This window comes from Euprymna scolopes, chromosome 10, assembly GCF_053919585.1.
Source record: "Euprymna scolopes isolate OS-2025 chromosome 10, ASM5391958v1, whole genome shotgun sequence".
Classification (NCBI taxonomy): Eukaryota; Metazoa; Mollusca; class Cephalopoda; order Sepiida; family Sepiolidae; genus Euprymna; species Euprymna scolopes.
Genome location: NC_136491.1, coordinates 132,239,743 through 132,260,493, shown reverse-complemented (window position 1 = coordinate 132,260,493; position 20,751 = coordinate 132,239,743). Strand labels below are relative to the sequence as shown.

Below are 20,751 nucleotides of genomic sequence, written 5' to 3'. Positions count from 1 at the left end.
TTACTAAAAATTCACAAAAATCGGAGATATCTGAATTTTCATAAAGGCTTTCTACCTCATTATAAAACTAAATATAGCCCACGTTACAACCTTTTGCACCTTGCAAGTGGGTTAAATATTCACAAGAATATATTTATTAGTTTAGGAGTGAATCCTGTACATAAAAATATATAAATATGCCCAACATAAATAGAGGTAGTAAAATATTTGTTGTAAAAATTTATTATATTTTGATTATATTTTTATTCATTTTTTTTTTTCTTTTTTCATCTTTACCTTGTTCTACTTCAAGTTCAAATAAAGACACTGGATCGTTTTCGTCACAATATATTGAAATTATATTCAAGGGAGATAACAATTGACATATCAATATCCGAAATGATATTTGATGAAAATACAATTTGCATTTCGTTAAATGTGAAAAGTCAATATGAACAGACAATTTCGTTTTGATAATAGAACCTAAAGTGTAGTCTTACTGCCAAATTTATGATAATGTAAAAATTTAGGAGAAAGTAAAAATGTGAAAAAATAGGAAAAGAAAGTTGTTTTATCAGAAATATTTCTTTATGTAACAAATTCATAATCAGAAAAGCTCAGCACAGCACAGCACTGCCCGGTGTTTGAATAAACAATTCAGATCATATCAATTGTACTAATCAGTTATTATTAGGAGGACCCATTAATTGGCATTGTCCGTGGAAGCATGACAGATCCAGAACAGAATCGTTAAAGGACTCCCCTCAAAAAACAAATTAAAAAACTACGGTTGTTGGTGGCCACTGCCGTCCCGAGGAAATATCAAACATTGGCAGTCGTGACGTAAATGAAATAATTTGGCTTCCACTGTCGGTATTCTTTTCCAGTGGCAACTAGGTCACTGTCTGTGATTGTCAGCAGTTGGTTACTGGCGAGTAGTGTTGGTTTGGGGACGATAACCTGCAGATACTGGATGATTCCAAAGAAAGCATTTATTAACGCTTTAGATTGGGCGAATACAGTGATAGATAACTGCCTTCTACCGATGACAATATCTTTCAAGTCGGCCATCGTTTTTCTTCTCGGTAAACTGCACACATTTTTTTTCTAGAAGTAGCTCTAGCACATGTTCTAAAGAAAATACTTCACAGAAAGTAAAAGTGATAAAAAAAACAAATATATAACAAGTGTTTCCGTTGCCAATAAACTGTACTTTGAAACCTACCTGCATAATATTTTTTGTGTTTTAACTTATTTGAAAATGTTTAATTAGTTCTAAAAAGAAAGTGCCGACATGATAAGTCACAGCTTTGAAGCGTGGGTAATCAGTCAAGAATATAAAATTAAATTTAATCGTCAGCAGGAATAAAAAAAATATAATCACTGAAGTCTTGATAATCGCTCAAAAGTAAAAAAATTAAATATTGGTATCTATAAAAGAATTTTTTTTTTTTTAATGGTCGTTTTAAAATGGGGAGGGTAGTGGAGTGCCGGTATTTTGTGCATATTTACATTCTCAAACCAATGCTGTGTTTACATTTTGAGTGTGTTCCGTCCGAGTAAGGAAAAAGCAATATGTGCTTGATTACATTTTAAGAGTTAGCAATGTGTATTAAAATGCCAATAATTCTCAAACTGTGGAAAAATTTTAAAGCTTTCAGTATTTAATTTTAATAATTTTGAGCAATTATCAAAACTTCAAAGAGGCTGTATACGTTTTTAGCGGAAGTGCATCATGTGTAAAAATGGATTTAATTTATGTTTGTGCGATTATCGAGTGTTAAAAGACGTTATGTATGTATAATATATATATATATATATATATATATATATATATATATATATATATATATATTTACTTACTTATGCTTGTATGTTAACATGTTGAATTGTTAAATATAAATTGCCAGTATTTATGAAACATTAGGATAATTTTTAGATAACCAGTAGGTAAATTTCTGTTTTTGAGCAATTATATTTGTTTTTTGTTTTTTTTACCACTATTGCGTTCTGTGGAGAAGTGTTTTTTTTTTTTTGTTGTTTTTTTTTGTACATGATCTGTTATTAATTTGTTAGGTGAAAGTATGCAATATTAGCAAAACACTATCTCCCTCCTCACGTTTGTAATGCATTTCTAAAAAAAAAAAAAAGTCAATTATTTCAGTGTGCTTCAGTAAATACATAAGTCCAAAAAGAATATAATAAATGTCCAAAGAGGAAAAGTATAGATATATATAAATAAAACAAATAAATGGACATTAGTCATCAAACCGCAGCATATATATATTGTGCAAACATCATCTTCCGCTTGTAGGCGATCAGAAGGAGTAAAGAAAGTTTTATCCTAATAATTTAGTTAATGGGTACTTCTGCAGTTTAAATTCCATCGTTCCGTGAGTCTTGCTCGGCAAACCAGAAAAACTGCCAGATTATACCGACTAAATAAAAAGAGACGCGAGCGAACAGACAGCAAAAAATTGAAACAAAAAGATAAGATAAAAAAGGAAAGATGGTATTTTTTACAACTTAATCCAATGTAGTATAAACATTTCCAACCTCCCCATGTTATGAACGGCTTTTGAAATAAACACCCCCAACCTCTAAAGCCGTTCTTAACATGGGGAGGTTGGGGTGTTCATACTACATTGAGTTAGCTCATGAAAAATACCTTTTTGAAGGCCAAAAAAAAAAAAAAAAAAAAAAAAGGTAGATTTGTATTTTTTATTTTTTATTTTAAGAGATAGATGACGCTGGGTTATGTCGTAAAAAAAATACCAAAATAACTTTCCATACACAAAACAAAAAAATATATGTGTTCACTAATGCAAAGAAACAACACTTCTATAAAAAAAAAAGAAAAGAAAACGGTTGCCATTAAAATAAAATAAATAAAACAGTAAAATTTATGAATTTATTATGATAGGTTGTTTGTCGATGTCATATTGTAACGTTCTGAAGTGTTCGTTTAGAATGATCTAATTCTGGAATAAGAGAATTAGTGAGCAACCAATTAGAGGCAGCAAACTTTCTTGAGAAAGACTATGGGGAAATTAATGGTATATCTGTATGTATGAGCAAGTTATGGGCGGTGTTGACTGGTGGCGGTGGTAGGTTTAAACACTTGGAGGGAAAAATAAGTACCCCTTCCTTTAAAGATCTTGTGATTGTGATGGTATTGCTCATCAGATGCAGTGTAGCATTTTATTATAATGACTGAATGTGTATAAAATGATGTTCGAAAGCTACACAAGATGGTGGCTATTACCCTAGATGTATTAAATTGTATTTGACATCTGTTGTTGCAAACCTACGATACTTTAGTCCATTGAGGAATTCTGCAGTCATTTTATTATATATGAAGATTAAATAACATGTTTAATGAAAGAAAAAAATATTTAAGATACATATATAAATAGGATATTATAGAGTGAAATACAGAGTGCAGGAAAAGATGGATTGAGGCAATTGGAATGCTTAAATTTCCTATGTAACTATAAATGGCTAGATTAGTATTAAAATTACATTAAAATCCTTTGGTTTTATACCTGACATTTTGTGCAATTATTTCTGAAAAATATTATAACCAGATTTTCCGAATCCTATCAATTACTCGTGTCCTTTTCTCTTCCCTGCAACCTCTTTCTCACAGAAGAGATGTTGCGAGTTTGTCTCTGCTTTATCATTATTTTCATGGCAAGTGCTCTGCACGCCTATGGAATTGTCTTCCGTTTTTCCTGCTTTCCAACCGACTACAATAGGGTTGTCTTCAAGTCTAACGTAAACAAGTTTTTGATTAGCCGTTCCATATAAGTTAACAAATTTACCGAATTTCTATTACTAACGATTACTATATTGTCCAATTGTCTACTGTACACTCTTTAACCCTTATCTTCGAGTGGCCTCTTGGCCTTGATAAGTGGTGATGCCTATGTAAAAAAAAGAAAAAAAATTACTCAAGTCCTTCTCCCCAACTATTGTAAGTTTGATACAAAATTGTATTTGAGTGTTTTGGGGAAAGTCATCTTTTAGTCATCACAACTCCTAGATCTATTGACCCCGGAGTGATAGTACTTTAGGGCTCGATCTATGGGTTAGACAGAAACTATTGCTTACAGACTATATATTTTTTATAACTTATACCCTACATAAACAAATTCCCAAACCAATTGTATAAAAATCATGTGACGCTGACTATGTGGTTAATTACATGAATTAAAGACCTGAGTGCCAAGTTCGAATCCAGTTCATTTCAAGGAAACACTTTCATCAACCCCACACCTGACGTTTTATCTAAACTTTTATAGAGAAGGTAAATAAAATACAAAAAACATGTAAGGTTTTGGGCAGAAAATGATAGTTAACATACCATAACCCCTCCCCAAAAAAAGGTGGGGGAAAAAAAAAAAGATAAATTTTAGAGAGGAAAAATAAAGGATGAAAAATACACAATAAAAACACAGCTGGGGAAGAAAAAGAAAATAAAGAATCAATTTCATGGTAAAAAAACAATCCAACTGAAGCGTAACAAAGAGTCTAAGATACAAAGACAAATAAACTAGCAATAAACTTTCCATCTATTTTCTGTACTCTGATTTCAAATACTTAATTTCTAGTCAAACGAATCTGTTTATATTAATAATAAGAAATATGAGTATTAACAAGAACAAGTCAATAAATCTGCCCAACAACGTAGGGATAGGCCAAAGTCTTCTCTAGGTCTTACTTCTCCATATTGTATTCCCAAAGATATTCCATGCAAACATTGATTCCTCAAAAATTTTACCTGGTGATTATCAAATCTCATCAGATCCCTACATCAAATGGGGAAAATTGAAAAGTTTAAACTCTGTAAAAGTTTTGACTACGCGAACTTTTTAAATTCAATGTCATAAAATGTAGGACTTCATTGACTACAATATGGGTTAAGTAACGACTGTCTACGATGAACAGGACTAAAATTATAGCAAAAATTATGACTTCTTTGTGATCTTAACTGTTGACCTACATATCCCAAAATTAAATCAGTTCTAAATTAGACCATCACCAATATTTTGCTTTTTTATTGTTACTCAGACCATGTTGAACCTAGGATGCACACAAACAAAATAACAGTGATACAGACAAACCCCAACTGAAACATAACATCTTAAAAACCCGAAAACATATTTCAAAATCGTATCTGAAGAACAGTGATTTGACTAAAGGGAATCACATTTTTAAACGCATTTGTTATGGCTAAGTACAGGGTGGAATGATAAAATTGTCCCCATAGAAAAGCCGACATGATTCCATTTCCGTTTGATGAAAACAAATTTTCTTTTGTTACAGGCCATCTACTAGTTGCCCAGTTGTGTACAAATCCGAAAAGCGATAGGAACCTTCTATCATGTCTGAAAGTGACACAATGTTCAACGAGCGTGATCGGAGATGTGCCGCTGTACAACACATGCTCTCTACTGATCCAAGTTATGACAATAGGACCATTGCCAGCATTTTCAACATGCAAATCCAGACTGTTTAAAGCTTGAGGGCACAGGTCAGTGAAGTTTCCAGCTACGGTTATGATCTTTGGTGTAATTTCAAGTATGGGCCACATTATGCTACCACACATCTTCGCTTGAAAGTCAACACCAAAGTGTACCTGGATTTGCTGAAGAATGTGGTGATTCGCTGATGCAATCAGGTGGTTGCTGGCAGACCCATGGTGTGGCAGCAGGACTCGACGCCAACCCAAAAGTCCAAAGAGATCCAGGCTTGGCTTCAGAAAGAGTGATACGACTTTATACTTGTTTTTCAGTGCCTTCCTCCTTCCCTGACCTGAACCCGCTGAACTACTTCGTTTGGTCATATGTCAAGAACATCACAAACATGACTTCCCACAACACCAAAGCCAACCTGATCTCTGCTATCCGCCTAGTATTCGCCAACGCTTGTGGAAAAGGCATGCTCCCAGTTCCAGACAGGTATCGAGGCAGTGATTGAGGCTGAAGGCGGCTACATTGAAAAGCTGTCAACTCTACTACATAATCAATAAAAGTTTTAAAATAAAGCTGTAGTGTTGTTTTCTTTAGGCCAACAAATTTACTGTTCCATTGTATAGTTCAGTCAAGGTAGCTTGAGAGGAGAAGCATTCTTGTAATAGTGAAATGATCCAAAATGGAGATGGTAAAAGAAATAACTATTGTAGAGAAAAGAAAATTATCCAATTACAAATATTAAATGCACTTGGCGGCAGCAATTCAGTCAGAGAAGCTTTGAATTGTAAAGATGGTTGTATTAATCCAGTCGGGAGTGTAGTTTTCATGTAAAGATGAAAAGCTATTCGGTATATTTTATACACTGATTCTGGTTCATTCTTATCAACCCTGGCTATAAATATAATCGTCAAAATCTTTGTGATCATACCGTTATATAATCGTCAAAATTACTGCCACAGTAACCAAAGTGGTATATATTTTCAGACACTAATTTTGATAACATTAAGGAATAAAATCACTTAAGAACTCAATTTACACATGTGACGTGGCAGAGTTACAGGTATGAAATGTTTTGTTCTCTAATAGTAAATAGTTTAGAGAGGCAGGCTTACGGTTAGCCTTATTTACCTCTTAAGTGTCACACGTGAATAATACACTTGTTAGGGGATGGGGGTATCGGTGTTGTATCAGCTGATACGTTTCTAAATAATATGTCCAAATTATTACTCCACATATGTCAATAATAAAAACTTAAAGTTGAATTGTTTTTGATTTCCCTGAACAAAGAATAGAAATTACTCTTGATTAATGCAAAGATTAAAGATTAAAATAGCTTTTATGAAGAGAAAATAATCAAGCTAGAATGGATTAGTCTCTAATCTGACAATTAGATTAACAATTTCAGGCTAAGCTTAACATACTTGCTGCTTCTAAACAAACGAAATATTCACATTTACATCAATTAAGTGCGAGAATTGTATCTATAAAACCTACATCTAAGCACCCACATTCCATTAAAATTACTAAAAATAGAAACAAGGTTAATATTCTATGATGAAATCGGTAAATTTTTCCTTTAACTGCGAATCAATACTCACCTTTCAAGTGACAACTTGTACAGGTTTTCAGGTATGCTGAAAACATATATTGAAATTTCAGGCAGACAAGTAGTTTTCTAGATATTAAGACATTTTTTTTTCAATGTATTACTTCATGAATTTTAGTAGTTGTCGCCATTTTTAACATAGAAGGAGGGGTGTTTTGTAACATGTATCTGTACTGGTACTTGTTCAGTTGGGGAAAAACATGACTGCCAATGAAAACAAGGGATTACATTGGATAATAAAGGCCTTAATATCTTTAAAAAAAAAAAAAAAAAAAAAAAATAGTACTTGTCTATCTCAAATGTAATATTCGTTTTCAGCATATCTGAAAAGTCGTCAATTTAATGGTGAATGTTGAGTTGCAGTAAAAAAAAAAAAAAGTACCATTAAACCTACAACAAAACACCCAAATTTCATTTAAAAAATACTAAAAATAGAAACACGGTAAATATCCTATCATGTGTCCAATCTGCACGATTAAAAATAGAAAATATTTCAAACATAAGCACGAAGACACATAGGCTCTCATTAAATCACTTAAAGGTGACGTTGCACCTGGTCAGTACCAGATGGGTGATCATTTGAGAATACCAGGTGTTGTATGTAGGAGGATGTTGGCACCTCCCTGCAAGAACTACTAAAACAGAGCTGTCATATACTCTGAAAAGGATTACAAGCCGCTGAGGATTTCCCATGAAACTTCCTTCAGAGCAAATGTAAGCATGATGGCCCAACAAAACGTAGTTCTCAAATTTAAGCAAGATAAACAAATCAAAATACTATTTTAAACTGGAGTACAACAGACCAATGAAAATAAGTAGTCACTCTATGTCGCACTTCTTTCTAAGTGTTTACAATGCAGACTGAAAACCTAGGTGTAGCAAGTTCAAATCCAGTACGTTCTATAGAAACACTTTCATCAAATACAAACTCTTTTATACCTTCCATTCTTCCTGTTAACAATATATCAAGAACAAAATGCAAGTTTTTCTTTGCTTTTAAAATTAAGTCTAACAAACTAAAGAAAATAACATTTTTTAATTAATTTTTAAAAAACCTTCAGTTAACCAAACCTAATTTTAGGCACATATATTTTTACTTGGTACAATTGATTAACTGATTTTCGTAATCGTTTTATTTTTGTTTTGTAATTGCATTTTAACACTCCAAAGTAACTATAACTAATTGATTACGAGGTGCCTTCAATAGGTTTTCAGACATTTTTGTACAGGCATTTAAAACTGTTATAGACTCTTAGAAATTCAGTATATTATTGCTATACATGTTATGAGCTGACTGACCAATTTTTATGATTTAAGGTTCCAATGAACAGCAACAGCAGGAATTGGATTACACCCTACTAAAGCCCCCTTTTCACAACTGGTGAATTTCAAAAATGCAAGGACACTTTAGAAGAGCGATATGCAATAAATTCTTTTAAACTTGAAAAATATGCCATAGAAACGTATGGAATGCTTCAGAGTGCTTCTCCACCATCTTGCATGAATCAAGCATCAGTCTTTGAGTAACATAAGAGATGCAAGGAAGGCAGGGAGTCTGAGGGATGATGAGAGGTGTGGGAGGAGTAACAAAGTCAAAACACCAGAGTTGATCGGTCAAATAAAGAATTTCATGGATAAGGACAGTTGTGTGTCTATAGAAATAAGTACATAGTTTGGTGTCATTGTTGGAACTGTACACATAATTATTTGCGAGGAACTGAAGACGCAGAAGATTTGCAAAGTTAGTCTATGACAAGGATGGAGCATCCTTAAGACAATTTGACCAAATAGGTATCAAGACAGTTCCTCACCCTCCCTATAGTCCAAACCTTGCTCACTGTGACTTTTGGTTATTCCCTAAGCTCAAGGAAAACCTTAGAGGCTGGCGTTATGAGACAATTGAGAAGATGAAAGAAGCTGTGATGAGGGTCATGTACACGCTCACACAAGAGGACTTCCATGGGGCATTCCAGAAGTTGTTAGAACAGTACAAGTGCATTGTTGCCGGAAGAGATTACTTCAAAGGGGACTAGTGTTTCATGTGTGTACCTTCAATAAAAGTACCCATATGGAAAAAAAATCTGGAAGCTTATTGAAGGCACCCCGTATTTAATAAAAAGGAAAACAACCGAAAAATAATTATTTTTCTTACCTCATACCCAAAATTTATTTTACAAATAATAATATTGCTCATAATCTAATGCCCCCTACCCTCTAAAAAAAATTTAATAAACAAATGAATGAAAATTCTTTTGGACATTAAATTATGAGACATGTTTTTTTTTATTATTAAGAGTATCATTTTGGGACTGGGGTAAGAAAAAAATTCTTTATGGGAATTGCTTCAGACAAGGCATGCAGCTACTTAATGTAAGAGGGTTAAAAAAAAAAAAAAACTACTTCAAATTAAAAATTAACAAACGATGTGTTAGATGGATAGATTCTGACCCAGAAAACAGTAACTCTTTCCCTTTTCTCAGAAACGGGGCTCATGGAATATGAAGGCTAAATAATAAAATAAGGGCAAGTGAAAGTTACAAGACTGCCAAAAGTAAACGAAAATCCACTTTCCAATCTGCTTATGTTATTTACCAGATGTCTTCCTTTATTAAATTATTTAAATAGTCAGAGAGTTATACTTAGGGGCCTTATTGTACAAGACTCTTTTCATAAACCTCTAATGTAATTATAAAAATCTAACGATAAAAATAAATAAATAAAACTTTAACATTACAGAAAAATGAGGACACATCCCAAATAAATTCTTATAAATTATACATGAGCCTATAATAAGGTGGAAATCCCCGCTCAGTTGCTCCAAGTGGGAAATCCATTTGTGAGATTAATCAGGAGTTTAACATTGTTTCTCTTCCTACTAAACTTCTGAACTTTGATGACTTATAATAATTAAGTGATTATCTTAATGTGAGCTTGATAATAAGGTCAAATCAATATAACTTTCAAATCTTAAAGTAGTAAAATTAACACTCGGTTTAAAGGTTTAACTTATGAAATCAATAAGCTAAATGCACAGCTTCTATTATTTTATTATTGATATTATTAGTAGTAATATTATTTAAGTCTATTCTTAGAGGAATGAAATTACGGTGAACCTCGTCCAACTACAACATTTGCTGTTCTTTTCTTAGATGCTATTTGCATCCTTTAGTCAATGTAGGTCCTGAGTATGATCTTAAACAACATTCAGTGGTGAGGTCTCAAGTTCAAAAGAAAATCCCCCCTCGAGTTCAACAGAAAGATACACCTGAAGAAAGTCGAAGATTACATCAACTGAAACATTGTGAAAATAACACTCAAGATGAGAATAGTAGTTTGAAGGACCTGAAAAATCAATGCTTATCTCAAAAATTCAGAAATGTACTAACAACCTTGTTGCTCAGTGGTTCATATTCTTTGCTGATTTATTCTATTTACAGCATTATGTTATCTTTCCTGGGCTGCTTTATAGAAGACAGAGCTTCAAAAGAATAGTGTCCAAACATTGTCAACTCAGAGGTTTAAAATAGATCTTCCTTCCTTGCCATATCTCATTTCTATACTTTTGTATAAACTATGATTCTTGTGAAAAGAAAATCTGTTGTCTGCATGTTCACCTAAAAGTAAAAAATTTATAGAGGATACTACGGGCAAAACATCTCCTTTGAAACCTGAAATATTTACAACTTGCATTTGACTCATCCATAGTCGTTAGAGTCCGTAATACTTCTAAAATTTCAATTTCTTTGTAAGATCGTTTAAGCTAAATACCTAAATTTTATACATTTTCTATAATCAAAATTATATAATGGATTTTGATCACAACTGAAATAAATATTCAAGACATAAGGTTTCATATTAGCATATAGTTTGTTTTTCTTTTTATTGTAGGTATACTGACATGACTAGAAAACGGAACTCTAGATTTTCAGAAAATCTATAATTGTGTGCTGAACAATCGACAATTCCCTACTACGAACCCACCTCTTGCATGGCAATAGATAAGGCTAAACTTCCGAGTTGGTGATTTGCCTTAAACTCCACCTTCACAAATTTCCTACTACGAATAGAAACCATACATGGTATGATCTTCTCTATGTCCTGGATATTATAAAAATAATTTTAAAAATTGACAGCTTCAAACCATGTGGACCTGATCTTATCCTTGCTATTCTTATAAAGTAAAATGCTTTACTGAGCTGCCTCTTGTTATCACCAAGCACAACAAATTTCTTGTCGAATCTTGATTACCTGAGAGATGGAAAATTGCCTTCATGGTACCAGTTTTCAAGACTTCTTAAAAAACTGACCAGTATAATTATCACCCCATAAACTTCCTTTCGCTCTTTACTAAAATGTATGAATCATGAATTAATCCACCATAGCTCATTACCTCAAAAATGTTAAAAATTTTTTCTGATTAACAGTGCAGATTTAAGCAATCACATTTTACTACACATACCATACAGTGGATGAAACAGGTGAAGTTAAGGCATTAGCACTTGATATATCCAAAGCCTTTAATCAAGTCTATCATGAAGAAAATAAATAAAGAAAATTAATTGATATATCCAAAGCCTTTAATCAAGTCTATCATGAAGAAAATAAATAAAGAAAATTAATTTGTACATTATAAAATCATTCAGTAATCAGATCGTAGCTAAAAGAAGAATCCAGGTCGTCCAAGATGGACAGATATCTAAACACTATCACATTAATGTGAGTGTGCCTTGGGGTCGATTCTTGAGTCTTCATTATTCCTAACTTTCATGAACAACCGCCTTGATACAATTGCATTCAAGATGAGTTTATTTGCTCACGACACCACACTATTCTTGACACGAATGCAAATTTAATGTACACGATGGATGGAAAATGACCATCATGTAGTGGAATGTGGCCTTGAATGGATGGTTATATTTAATGTTATCAATTTGATTTGCAATTATAAAAAACCTTACCAACCACTGATTGCCGAAACTGACAGCACCCTTCTTAAGAATCTAATGAGCAAACTTCTCAGCTGAGTATTCACAGATAACATGAATTGGAATATATAGAAAATACTGCCAAATCATCTGCAAAGAAAGTGGACTCCTACTGTGCTAGAAATCTCACACCTGCCAGTATCCTATATCTCTATAAAGCTAGCAGTCACATATGCATCAAGTATTCTGGTCACATCTTAACTGGCGCACAAACCATTAGTCAGTCGCTCTTAAAATACAAACAAGAGTCTCTAACCTAATAGGTTCCACGTAATCTACCAATCTCCCGTCACTGCTGCAGTGTAGCATCTTTGTGCACGTTTTACAAATACTTTTCCAAAATGTGCTCTGATGAACTTGCTGCACGTGTCCCTCCTCCAATGTAAATACTCCCAACAAGCCAGACATCAACAAAAGGTTTTCCATGCTTAATAGCTTCTTTTTCTCAAAGTGCTTACCTTTGGAAATCCTTTCTATACCAAAAACACAGAAATTTAAACATAATGCAAACAACCATCTCCCTGCAGAATTTCCCCACTTAGAGTCCCCCTATAAATCTATCCCCTAATTCACAGTAGCCCTTTACATCTCAATGGCAGTGAAATATGTTTTTGATGAATTGAATGATTATAAAAATATCCATATACACATAAGGTGATATAATATATTATGCATAGATATTTTCAGTATTTACTTCAACAGTTCTCAATATGTTAATGATTTCCTAAAGCAGTGAAACAGACACTTGTGTAGCTAACTTGCCATAGATATATTTCCTACTACTTTATCTGCATGAACTGCAGGACCCAGGACCCGACATTGCTTGAGTGAAATAAAATAGAATGATTTATCTTTTATAAACAACATAAGCCAGAGTCCATGTTGCAGAATACAAAACTATCACTGGATATAATCATATCTGATAATTTTCATAAAACAAATTAATATTACAAAGTTAACGTTTCACTGTAATAAGTTGATTACAAATTGTGTTAACGCAAGTAGGTAAAAAAATTTGACGATTAACTACAGTGTACTTGCTTCAAAAAATTTATGGCTTTAGTACTAATTTGTTTATGAAATTTGTGGATAAATTTGATTCATGAAAAGATTGTTTATTTGCCACACGGATATGGATTTAAGTTTTTTTTTTTTTTTTTTTTTTTTTTTTTTTTACTTCGTACATGTTTATTTACCAATAAACATACTAAAAAGCAAACAGAATAATTCTGCACTACTGAATATCGACTACTACAAAAATTAAAAATTGATTATAATTCCTCTTGTCCACCTCCCCCACTATAAAAAATGAAACAGAAAGTAATTGTTTTTCTGGTATAAATATGTAAAAAAAAATTTATGAAAATGAGTATCAGCCACTTTTGCAAACCAAATAATGACTTGCAAATTTTGGTCAATTATAGAAAAACAAAATAATGAGATTTTTAAAAAATAAGTAAATATCAGATTTTTAATTAAGAGGAAAGAAGTTGTAAGTTTAATGACAATAATCGGAAAAGTTTCCCAAAGCTGAAATTAAAAAATAAAAACTTAGAAAAAAGCGACATACAATGCCACACATGAAATCTGAACTAAAAACAATCATGAAATTAATAAACATACATTAATTTTTCTTATTTTGTTCTAGTTAGGGATGAGGCATCCTACCGGGTGCCAAACATTCACCCGCTATCTCAAATTTCAACTGAAAGACTACGATTATAATTGTCCCTTTAAGTGCAGTTATCAGAACTATGAACATTTATTTTGTGTGAAATTAATGTATTTTTGTTTTTTTTAGGTTGCGGTGAAAATAAAATTAGTAAGTAACTCTAAGTCAGGGCTTTATGTTGCAAGGGAAACAGTCGCATTTGCAAATGATTTTGCCAAGTGGTGACTAGAAATAATAAAACGCTTATCTTTTAGAGATTGCATTTCTTTCACAGACGATTTTTAAAGTTCATTATTGTGTAAAAAATGTCTTTTCAATCCTTTATTTTTTTTTAAACGAACAAAGTCAAATTATTTAAACAAAAGTTTAATAGAACAGTATACTCTTAACGAAGGTAGTTTTAAAAACATCTGAAGAAATTAAAATTTTTATACCTTCAAATCTCACTATAAAACTGTGCATATTTAGAATTACACTTATTTAAAACTTAGTATGACTCGTGTACCGGTGTATTGGCATTGCCCAGTGGAAATATGGCCTCCTCCTGTAAAAAAAAAAACAACAATTAAACTACGATTGTTTGTGGGAGCCGCTGCCAGCCCAGTAAAATAGCAGGCATTGGCGCCTGTAGCCAAAATGAATGTACCGTACCGGAGTAACAATGTTAATATCTATAAACCCATTCTTAACATGGGGATTTGATTCTGTGTTTTCACCTAACGTGTCAAATAAAAGTAGAGTAGTGTGACCTATTAAAAAGCAGTTGTTACCATCCGCCTGTAACCTCTAATGAAAATAAAAGAATGAACAAAATTAATTATAACCCAGTGTATTTATTCTGGAGGAAACATTGTGTCACAAGGAAAAGAAACAACCAAAAACCACTGCGGCGGATCTGAACAATGATTCCTGTAGCTTTTAAATTTTTTAATTTTCACTTTGTCGTAATTTTTCCTGGAGGTTATCAAGTAAAGGATTAATTTTCAGATTAAAAAAGAAATTTAAGATAGTATTTTTAATGACTGTAATAGCCGGGGATCAATTTGTAATGATAACATCCCAATAAATGGAACACACACTTTTCTGCATGTCAGTTGTTAATGCTACCCACTAACCATTAAATGTTTCCCTTTTCTGTTGGTAAGGTGTATTCAATTTTTTCCAAGGTATTTTGGTAATATGAAACTAAGCATGTAACCTATGATAAGCGCTATAGAAATTTGCGAAAAATTGAAAAGGAAAAATCTAAATGCTAGTAGCAGAATTACCAACAGGAGTGGGTGTTCACTGTAGGAGAACATTATAATTCCAAATTTAAGCTGTAAGCGCTGATAATCGCCTGAAAAATTTACGAATTAGTGAAAAATAAAGTAAATGGTAGTGGCAGCATTGTTCAGGTCCACCAATTCTTTTTTTTAATTTTTTTTTGCCATCTGAAAGCTATGTCTGTAATCTATGATAATCGCCAGAGAATAAAGTAAGAAAAACTGAAAAAGGTGAAAGATAAAGTCTAGGGTCAACATTGTTCACGTCCGCCAAACCATGTTAGGGTGTACTTGAACAATTGGACCTCCCATTACCAAAGTTTACCTTGTCTCTTTTTTTTTTTTTTTTTTTTTTTTTAACTATTTGTGCAAGTATTGTCCATTGGACCTTCGGCTACCAGGAAAGGCTGTACATTTAAAGATTCGGAAAGAGGGTTTCCGTTTGAGAAGTAACATTATAGTAAATATGAAAAAAAGTTATATATTTAAAAAAATGTGAAGGGGAAATATTTTGTGTCAATGTTCTTTTATGGTTTAATTTAAGAATCAAGGTCTATTTTTTATTTCCAATTATCATGAGATAAGATTTCATTGTATGGAAGACCAAAGCGTACATAATTTACTATTATAATTAGTAAGAAAAGGTTGCCAATAAAAAAATATATTCTTAAAGTGAAAATAATCTTTATTAGAATTTTATAAAGACAGATTTGATTTTTATAAACCTGTATGTTTTTTTTTAGTAATTTTGTTTCAATATTTAAATGGTAAAAGACATATTTACAATGGTTTTTATTGGCACTTTTTTTTTGTAACATTTTTACATCAGTTATGTTTTTTTTTAACTAAAATATTTTTTATAATATTCTAATAGTAAAATAAACTGACATTAACTATAGTAAAGAAAAATAACTCGTAATATGTTTCAAACGTTTGGTTATGTTTGAGAAAGTTTACGTTTCTGTTAAATTTTAATATAAAAGTTTTACTATTAAAAAATGTCGGTGGACATTTAGGAAATTGACCTCCACTTCTAAATTCCACAATTTACACTTTTTTAAACATTAATCTCATCGATTACAAACTAAACTAAGATTTAAACAAAAAAAATTTTTAATAAAAATATTTTTTTATGACTTATCGTCAAAGATCAGTTTTCAATTATAACATTCTACTGAATTAAACAGGTACTTTGTGACCATCACTGAAAAATATTGCGACTCTCACATGACTGATTATTTCCATCTAAAAAGGGATTATTTTTATCTCATACACAGGAGAAATATCCCACGTAAACAATTTTTCTTTTGTTGAATTCTTTAAATTATTTCTTTGTTGTTTCTTCTAAATAAATTATTTCTTTCCTTTGGTAACAATTATTTGTTGTAAATGTAAAACTACTTGTGTGCCCCGAATAGAAATGTCATATTAGTAATGTTCTATTTTAGCGTTGGAAAAAAATTTATGACTATAATCATATACAATAACGTATTTAAACCAAGTTAATGTAAACTAAACAGAAATATTTATATCAAATGCTAAAAGTTAGACCCGTTGAATTGTCAGATGTTTTTACTCATAACACACACAAAAAAGTTTTTTTATATAATTAAATTTTGTATTCAATTTTTTGTTTGAATTGAATATTAAAAAAAAAAAAATTTTCTGATGCTGAAATAGAGCATTACTGTGATATTCATTTACAGCATGCTCGATTACCTGTAAATGTCGTCATAGAGTTGGGAAGAAAGTAAAAATTTATCCTAACCCCTTTTTAAATGGGAATAATAACCGATCACGTGAGAGTCGCAATATTTTTTCTCAGTTATGATCACAAAGTATGTGTTCAATTTAGTAGAACGTTATAATTAAAAACTGATCTCCGATGATAAAAGCCATAAAAAATATTTTTTAAAAATTTATTTTTTTATTTTAAAGTTAAGTTTGTAATCGATGACATTAACGCGAATAAAGAAAAAAAAAGTGTAGACTGGAATTTTGAGGTGGGGGTCAATTTCCTAAACGTCCACCAAAGTTTATTTTGCTTGTGTAAAAAGTTTTCAAGTGGATAGTGTGTTTTAAACTTTGTAAAAGAAAGCAAGTAAACTGATTATTGAACATCCGTTTAATGATTTTCTTTTGTATTTTTCGATCTTACAGGCCTAAAATGACCTATGCATTAAATGAACTTGATGCTGGTGAAATAACATGTCTCTTAGTGACGCCATATTTTAAGGTTAGTAACTGTTCATTTATAAAGTGTAGAACTGGATTCCAGAATATAAGAATTATCAGAGCTCAGCCAATCAGAATGGATGGACGCTGGTGAGGGAGGCTTTATTATTTATGAATGGGAAGTTGGAATGATTATATTAAATCTATGTATGTATGAGCCTGTTACATTCGGTGTAATCATAGAATCTGTGGAACATGCAAAATTCCTTCCAGTGACTACTGGTAGCAGTGGTAGGACTAAATATTTAGAGAAAAATAGGGACTCCTTTCTCTAATGATGTTGCGATTGTGATGCTCATAGGATGTAATGTAGTATCTTATTATAACGACTTTCTAGGCTAATAGCCACTATCTTATGTAGCTTTTAGACACCATTTCAAACACATTGTTTGAAATGGTGTCTAAAAGCTAGATAAGATAGTGGTTACTAGCCTACATGTATTGAATTTGTATGTGGCATCTGTTGTTGCAAATCTAGGATACTTTTGCCCCAAGAGGAATTACTGCGGCTACTTTATTAAGATAGTGAAGAGAAGAAAAATAGAGAAAGAAGAGATAAAAACACAGAAAATCTTTATGATGTGCACACTCGTCATGGAACGAACATGTCATATTCCAAAAATATCGTAGGTTTGGCTGGTAACTTTCCTATTTGGTTTGTAAATAAAAATATTTAGTTGTCAAAAGTCCACTAAAAATAAATTTGTCCATAGAGCTCTGTAAGCAAAAAGTTGTTTGCTCTTTTGAATGTTTGAAATAAAAATCCCTCGAATTTGAAATTGTGAAAATGAAAAAGATAACCTTAATGTTTTTATCTGTATTTATAACTGAAAAAAAAAAAAAAAAAATAATGATGGAAACACTTCCACTCTAAGTTTCTTCCCCCCCTCCCCGACTGCTAGACTTTGAAAGTTCCTTTATGTTTATTACTTCACTGACTAATGTGTAGAAGTCTAACTGTAATGTTAAAAGACATTGCTTAGTTCCTCATATAGTCCCCAGTAAATACGAATATGTAGCCAAACTTTGTGGACACCCTGTAGATTATGTAGCAAGACTTTGTGGACACTGTGTGCGTGTGTATATATATATATATATATATATATATATATATATATATATATATATATATGATGACTACAAACTTGTGTTTGAGCACTGCAATTTGTGAAGCATCAATGAGCTGCTACCTTCTTTGGAACAGGTGCTAGGCATGAACAATGCTAGTAAAAAGTAAATTGTTGTATATTTTGGGCCAAATCCTATCATAAACAGATCCAGAACTCTTATAATCATTAATGCTAATATCGTTACAAACCTTTGTTGAATAGGTTTGCGTTTTATTAATAGCCTATAGCCAGCCACTGTGTCATGAGAAAGCAAAGCAAGATAATGAAATTTTCAAGCAATTCCTATGCATGAAGAGTATTGTTGAGGAAAAGCTTTGCATAAAACATATCTCACTCTCTAAGTGATTGTCACCCTAATCTCAAAACAGCAAATCTAACATTATTGGAAATAAGAATCATATCGGAGTTTTCCATTATTTGGACTCTAGCCTTTATAAAAGCTGAAGGAGTATCCAAATGAAGAACTTTACCAAATGTGTCAATTTATAGAAAGTTTGGTAAAATGCTATATATGAATACAAAAATACTCCATACCATGTGGTGGCAACCATAAAAATGATTGCATATGGCTTATGTTGATGTGCCAAGATTTTAACCTCATAGACTCATCAGAGACAAATTATTTCCAACACTACTCTAGTAATAATCATCTGAATACACAATGTTGATTTATCAGAGATAGATAACAGAGAGAAAGAAGATTCTGGGAACTCATACAAAATAGGAACCACTTTATGGCATATTACAGGCAAGTTATATAAACCACTGAAAGGTGCCGGATGAAACTTTCATGTTTTTGCTTGAGAGATGGGGGAACAAGAAAACGATGGTCAATGTTGAAAGCGCTAACAAAACGTTACAAATTAAGGAGCCAAAAAATTATAATCGAAAATAGTCATCGTATGGGAATTTTAATAAGAAAAATAGTACTCAAGTAGTTTATGGACCATACTAACATAATATTTAGAAATCCATGCTTAACATGGGGAGGGGATCTTTTTAAATTGGGGTGAACAACAGTAAACATATATATATGTGTGTGTGTATATATATATATACATACGCATAAATGTGTGTGTGTGTATATATATATATATATATATATACCCGACACACATATAAACACACATGTGCATTACTCTATTTTGGACCCTATCTAAGCGGAGGAGATTAGTGGTGGATGTGGCAACAATACTTCATGCATGGCTAAATGGTGGATTTGTAGAAGTACCAGATACTCTCAGAAGTAATTTTCTATCACCTAATGATTTATTTAACAAAAGATAGCATACAAAATTTAATAAAAAGATACTGTTTGCCAATTGTTGGCTGCTGCAATTCTATTGGCTAAGGATTCTAGCACTTTCCAGCAGTTTACATAACTTTCCCAGAATATGCCAATGATAATGTTGTTCATATTCTAAATGAGTACCAGATTTTAAAACAAAATTAAATTGGGTGAAATTGGAAAGACCCTTAAAGACAGGGTGGTCATTCTTGCCTTCAGTAGTTGATGTAAGAGCATATATAACTACTTAAAGTATAGCCAGGATGTAATTATTTATAATCAGTATAAATATTTTCGAATGTTAAGTCAGATTTTTAAGGAGTCCGAGTTGGATATTTTTTAATCCTAGGAGTTGGAATGGGATTATCAGACTGCAATTAACCTTATACCTTCAGACTCTGCAATCCTGGTTTTATGACCCCAAGATATGTCTTTGTTCAAAGAATTAAATTGTAATCAAGAATTACACATTAAGTTTACACATAAATGTTTTATAAACATTTCTATAAAATCTTCTGGTCCATTTGACGTTTTAAAATGTTAACAACAACTACAAAAAAGGCAAACTAAATACAAAATATTTGCTAAATAATTGTAAATAGTCAAGTGGGTAACAGTCATTTTTAACATGGGGAAAGGAAAAGAGGGCTTTCATATTATTAGAGGAGAGATAATCATTAATCAGAAAGGATTATATCTTATTTGTCACTGTCAGCTTGTCAAAAAGAGCAGATAATCTTGGCTATAATCAACATTTTTTTTTTTAAATAACCAGTATAAAACTTTCAAGATATCTTTTAAATACATTTTTCTACCATAAATCACCTTAAAAAATCGTTTTCACCTCCACACATTCACGGTGTTACCTATATAAAAAAAGTCACTAATTATCGATTATAGGTATGACTATTTCCTTCTTGAAATGGAAGGGGGAGAGCGTAACTTTAAAGAATTAAACACATCTATAAATACTATCTGTGCTTTTTTTATTATTAAAATAGACACTTTATATTAACATTCAATTTTTGATTAATAATGAAAATTTTGATTAACATTGGATAATTATGATTTTGGGTGGACGTTTTCTTTTTTCATCAACAATAGTGCACTTTAC

General features: G+C 31.8%; 1 protein-coding gene and 1 long non-coding RNA gene across 2 annotated transcripts in view; one reads left to right on the top strand and one right to left on the bottom strand.

Moving 5' to 3' along the window:
* Positions 1-20,751, bottom strand: part of LOC145286274 (protein unc-13 homolog B-like) — a 597,427-nt gene that overhangs the window by 400,344 nt on the left and 176,332 nt on the right. The gene's annotated exons all lie outside the window — the stretch shown is intronic.
* Positions 17,143-20,751, top strand: part of LOC145286275 (uncharacterized) — a 396,789-nt gene continuing 393,180 nt past the window's right edge. Inside the window, exon 1 of the long non-coding RNA XR_013869135.1 lies at positions 17,143-17,220. This is a non-coding gene — a long non-coding RNA (uncharacterized LOC145286275). The remainder of the gene's footprint in view (positions 17,221-20,751) is intronic.